Source organism: Lolium rigidum, chromosome 2 (assembly GCF_022539505.1).
Source record: "Lolium rigidum isolate FL_2022 chromosome 2, APGP_CSIRO_Lrig_0.1, whole genome shotgun sequence".
In the NCBI taxonomy this organism is placed as follows: Eukaryota; Viridiplantae; Streptophyta; class Magnoliopsida; order Poales; family Poaceae; genus Lolium; species Lolium rigidum.
The window spans coordinates 89,721,356-89,726,705 of NC_061509.1; positions in this window are offsets into that span (position 1 = coordinate 89,721,356).

Here is a 5,350-nt window from a genome sequence, read left to right on the forward strand (position 1 = left end):
GTTTAGGAAGTTAACGATATTGTTGAATCTTCTAGATTGACTTGTATCTCAAGTTCGCTTGTAATCCAATGTAACTCACCAAAAATGCAGGAGAGGCAAAAGATAAAAAGCCAGTGTTTAGGGGGGCGAAATACTAATTTTTTCTCCGCCAATGGACATGAGTGAGATGTGCACGGTAGGCATTAAGCCGCCCGTGTTTTATGTAAACTATAATGATATCAAAGCCAGTCCTATTGTCGTAGCCCTGCCCGTGCTCTCCATAATATCACTCCCACTCGTTGATGACCCACAAGTATAGAGGGTGTATCGTAGTATTTTCGATAAATAAGAATGTCGAACCCAACGAGAAGCAGAAGGTGTTGACAAGCAGTTTCGATGAAGGATTCACTGTAAATGCTCACAGACAAGTATTCAGGGGGTTTTGATATAGCAGATGAATAAAGTACAAGTAAGTAAAATGCGAGAGTAATAATTGCAGCAAGTGGCCCAATCCTTTTTAGCACAAAGGACAAGCCGGTTTGTTTACTTTTAATGATCAAACGTTCCTGAGGACACACGGGAATTTAGTCTAGTGTTTTCGCTTCATATAGCTGATTAATCTTCATTGTTTTGATAAGTGTTGTGTGGGTGAACCTATGCTAATGCAGCGCCCTTCCTAGGACTAATACATACTTGTGATTATACCCCTTGCAAGCATCCACAAATACAAGAAAGTAATTCAGATAAATCTAACCACAGCCTTAAACTCTGAGATCCTGCTATCCCTCCTGCATCGATATACCAACGGGGGTTCAGGTTTCTGTCACTCCGACAACCCCGCAATTAGCAAACGAATACAAGATGTATTCCCCTAGGCCCATAAAGGTGAAGTATCATGTAGTCGACGTTCACATGACACCACTAGAAGAATAACACCACAACTTAAATATCATAACATTGAATATTACCCAACATAATTCACTACTAACATTTAGACTTCACCCATATCCTCAAGAACTAAACGAACTACTCACGAGACATCATATGGAACATAATCAGAGGTGATATGATGATGAATAACAGTCTGAACATAAACCTTGGTTCAATGGTTTCACTCAATAGCATCAATAATAAGTAGTAATCAATACCGGGAGAGTTTCCCCTACCAAACAATCCAACCCTAGATGTTACAGCGGTGACGAGGTGCGGCGGTGGAAATGGCAGTGATGATGATGGAGATGATGGTGATGATGATCCCAATGATGTCCAGCTCGATGACGGTGACGATGGCGACGATTTCCCCCTCCGGGAGGGAATTTCCCCGGCGGACTTCAGCCTGCCGGAGAGCTCTTTTCTCTCGGTGTTTTCCGCCCCGCGCAGGCGCGGCCGTGACTCTTCGCGATTATTCTCTCGGAGCTTAGGTTTTCGGGACGAAGAAGTACGCGAAGGAGAGGAGGCCGAGGGGGCTGTGGGCCCCTCCCCACAAGGCGGCGCGGCCAGGGCTGGGCTCGCGCCGGCCTATGGGGGGGCCATGGCGGCCCTCCTCGGCTCCTCCTTTTGGCTCTCTCCGTCTTCTGGAAAAATAAGATTTTCCGTGTAATTTCCGTCAATTGTTGATCTTCCGAAATATTGCATTCTGACGGTGCTTTTTCCAGCAGAATCCTGACTCCGGTGCGCGATTCTCCAATAATCATGAAACATGCAAAATAGATGAAATAACATAAGTATCATCTCTAAATATGAAAAGATATCAATGAATAACAGTAAATTATGATATAAAATAGTGATGCAAAATGGACGTATCAACTCCCCCCAAGCTTAGACTTCGCTTGTCCCCAAGCGAAACTGAACTCGGTAAACAAGACCACATGTTTATGGAGTGAAGAGTCGATAAATCAAATACGGACAAGAAGCATCATATTAATTCACACAAGACATTCTAGTAAACAACTTCCTCATATAATTCCACTTGAAACAAGTAGAAGGTAATCACAAATAAAGGTGCATAGGAAATCATAATTGGTGATGGCAAACTTCATTCTTGGTCAGAGAACAATTAACAGATTGTACTTATCTATTGAGCAGCGCTCTTATATTAAAGCTTATAGTAAAACTTGCATACTCAATCATAATAATTTCCTCATAATCATCGATAACCTTCAAAGCTATATTCATTCGGATAAAACTTGTACTAAACAAGGAAGAATAAAAGGCATGATTAAGTAGATCACAATATAAATGGTTTGATCACAACAACTCAATTGCTTGCTTAAGACAGAGGGAAATAGGTTTACTGACTCAACATAAAGTAAAAGATAGGCCCTTCGCAGAGGGAAGCAGGGATTAAATCATGTGCTAGAGCTTTTTAAGTTTTGAAATCATATAGAGAGCATAAAAGTAAGGTTTTGAGAGGTGTTTGTTGTTGTCAACGAATGGTAGTGGGTACTCTAACCCCCTTGCCAAACAAACTTCCAAAGAGCGGCTCCCATGAAGGACGTTATCTCTACCAGCAAGGTAGATCATCCCTCTTCTCTTTTGTTTACACATGCATTTTAGTTTATTTAAGGATGACACTCCTCCCAACCTTTGCTTTCTCAAGCCATGGCTAACCGAATCCTCGGGTGCCTTCCAACATTTCACATACCATGGAGGAGTGTCTATTGCAAAATTAAGTTGCTTACTGATGAATCAGAGCAAAACATGTGAAGAGAGTTATTAATGAAAGTTGATTAATTGGGGCTGGGAACCCCGTTGCCAGCTCTTTTTGCAAAATTATAGGATAAGTGGATGAAGCCACTAGTCCATTAGTGAAAGCTTCCCGACAAGATTGAAAGATAAAACACCGCATACTTCCTCATGAGCTATAAAACATTGACACAAATAAGAGGTAATAACTTTTGAATTGTTTAAAGGTAGCACATGAAGTATTTACTTGGAATGGCAGGGAAATACCACATAGTAGGTAGTTATGGTGGACACTGATGGCATAGGTTTGGTTTAAGGGTTTGGATGCACGAGAAGCATTCCCTCTCAAGTACAGGTCTTTGGCTAGCAAGGTTGATTAGCAAGCATAAGAGTTGAGGGAAACAAACAAATATACATGTGATAGAAACAATCATGCATCTTACTTGTAAGCACAAACAATTTTAACTCCAGAATACTAAGCTAGGAACTAACAAGAAAGATAATAACATATCACATGTATTTCCTCTTTTCTACTTAAACTCAAAGTGTTGTTGCTATTGACCAATGCTAAATTTGCCAAAACCAAATAGATTTATTCAATGCTCCTGTCGTTGCCTAATCGACGGTGCCTCGGAGGAGGGATCCTCACGAGGGGGAGTAGAAGTAGGGGCCATAGGGCGGAGTGCACTCGGGACGGTGGTACGCGATTTACCCAGCTTCGAAACACATGCACGATGACAGGGCCTACTGTTGCTTGTCTGGAATTATCTGGGCGCTTTCGCGTTGTTACAATGAGTTGTGGTTGTGCCTCTAGGGCTCCCGGGATCCGGCTTATAAAGGCGCACGGATCTAGGGTTTACATGGAGCGTCCTAGCCGGATTACAGGTTGCCTAACTACGGTACGATGTCTGCCGTGTACGTCAAGGATCCTCCTCCCTCTATACGTCGTCCCGGATCCGGGTTCCTACTGGGCCTTCATGGATCCGGGTTCCTCCAAAGGTCGGTCGGATCCGGCTCCCTTCTCCTGGGCCGGACTTCATCCTTCAGGATCAACAGCAACTGGGCCGCCCGATGGGCCACATGCCACATCACCATCTATGGGCCACCCGGGCTTGCCGGATCTAGGCACTGTCGATGGTACACCCATGAAGTATACCCACAACAGTAGCCCCCAGAGTTCTCCGAGTTTCACCTCCTGTTTCCGCCTTGCTAGCGCCTTATGGTCTCCGGCAATGTTGGTAACGCGGAGAAACTTGAAGAACTCCAACTTCACATTTTCTTCTTTCCCAACCTTTAGTCGGAAAATCTTCTCATCCTGCGGGACTTCATCCATCGACAGTTCAAAACATGTCTCCGGGTTACTCCCCTGCTTGCGAACGAGATCGAGCTGCTTATCTTCACGCTGCTACCCGGAATCTTAAAAGACTCAAACGGTTCCGCCAATTCTGGCGCCATTTTCGCGCGATTTGAGCGGTAACTTATCCTTAGCCATTTTTACCGTTTAGGGTTTTGACACGTGTCACGCATCCAACGGTGCGACGCTTGCGTTCCGACCACAGGATGCGGAGCACGAATCTCCTTCCCACGGCCTATAAATATCCACCGTCAACCCCTAAACCCTCATTCACCCCCCTTTCTACCTCTCTGCGAAGCGCCGCCCTCGAGCTCCTCCTCCGCCGTGCCGGAGTCTGCCGGAAAACCCGCCGGAGTTTCGTCGGAGCTTCTTCGCCACCGCACAGTTCATCGTGTTCTTAACCTCAGCGAGCCACCGCGCGAAATCCTCGTCGCCGGCGACTCCGACCACCGCGGAATCCATCACGGTGAGTTCTCGAGCTTCACTCTTTCGCCGTAGTTGGAAGGGATGATCCTTAGGATGACGATGTGGATCCGACTAAGTTACGTTTTCCGCCACTGCTTCTTCTTCAGATGTCTTCTGCGACTCCGCCTCCAACCTCCGAGCCAATCATGGCAACCCCCCTCTCCTCCGCCCCTCCTCCCTTCGTTCCAGTCCAACTGGATCCCACCAAGGACTCCGGTAAGGACGCCGAAGGAACTTCTGCTAACCCGGAGAAAACCTCCGGGGCGGAACAGGCAGAGCAGAAGGCGGAAGAAATCGCCGCCAAGAAGTCCAAGGCTCGTCAGCGAGACTCTGAAGCCAAGGGGAAATGGTGGCCCTGCACCACCACTGAAATGGAGCTGCAAAACCTCGAGGCGGAAGGTTTCCTGCGTCCCGGAAGCTGGCGAACAGTTCCGGGTTCCCGGCTCCAGCCCCTCGGGATGGCGAGATGGTGGTGACTAAGGCGCCCGGTGGAGCGAGGTTTTTCCTTTCCGCCATCAGATTTCTTCTCGGAAATCATGAAGGAATATGGGCTCCAGCCCCACAACATATCGCCAAACAGCGTCCTGGCGATCAGCAACCACGTCACTCTCTGCGAGGGCCATCTCCGGGTAACTCCCGAACTCTCCCTATTCCAATATTATTTCTCCGTCAAGAAGGAGAAGATCCGCCAGACCTCCGAGTTAGCGACTTGCGGGTCCATCACCTTCATGCTCCGCCCCGGCCGCGTCTACCCCCATACCGACCGCCACGAATCCGCGCGGTACTGGTCCGAAGGCTTCTTCTATCTGAAGGACGTCTCCGACCCGGCGGGCGAAAGGAGGCTGCCGCCATTCAAGAATAGCCCCG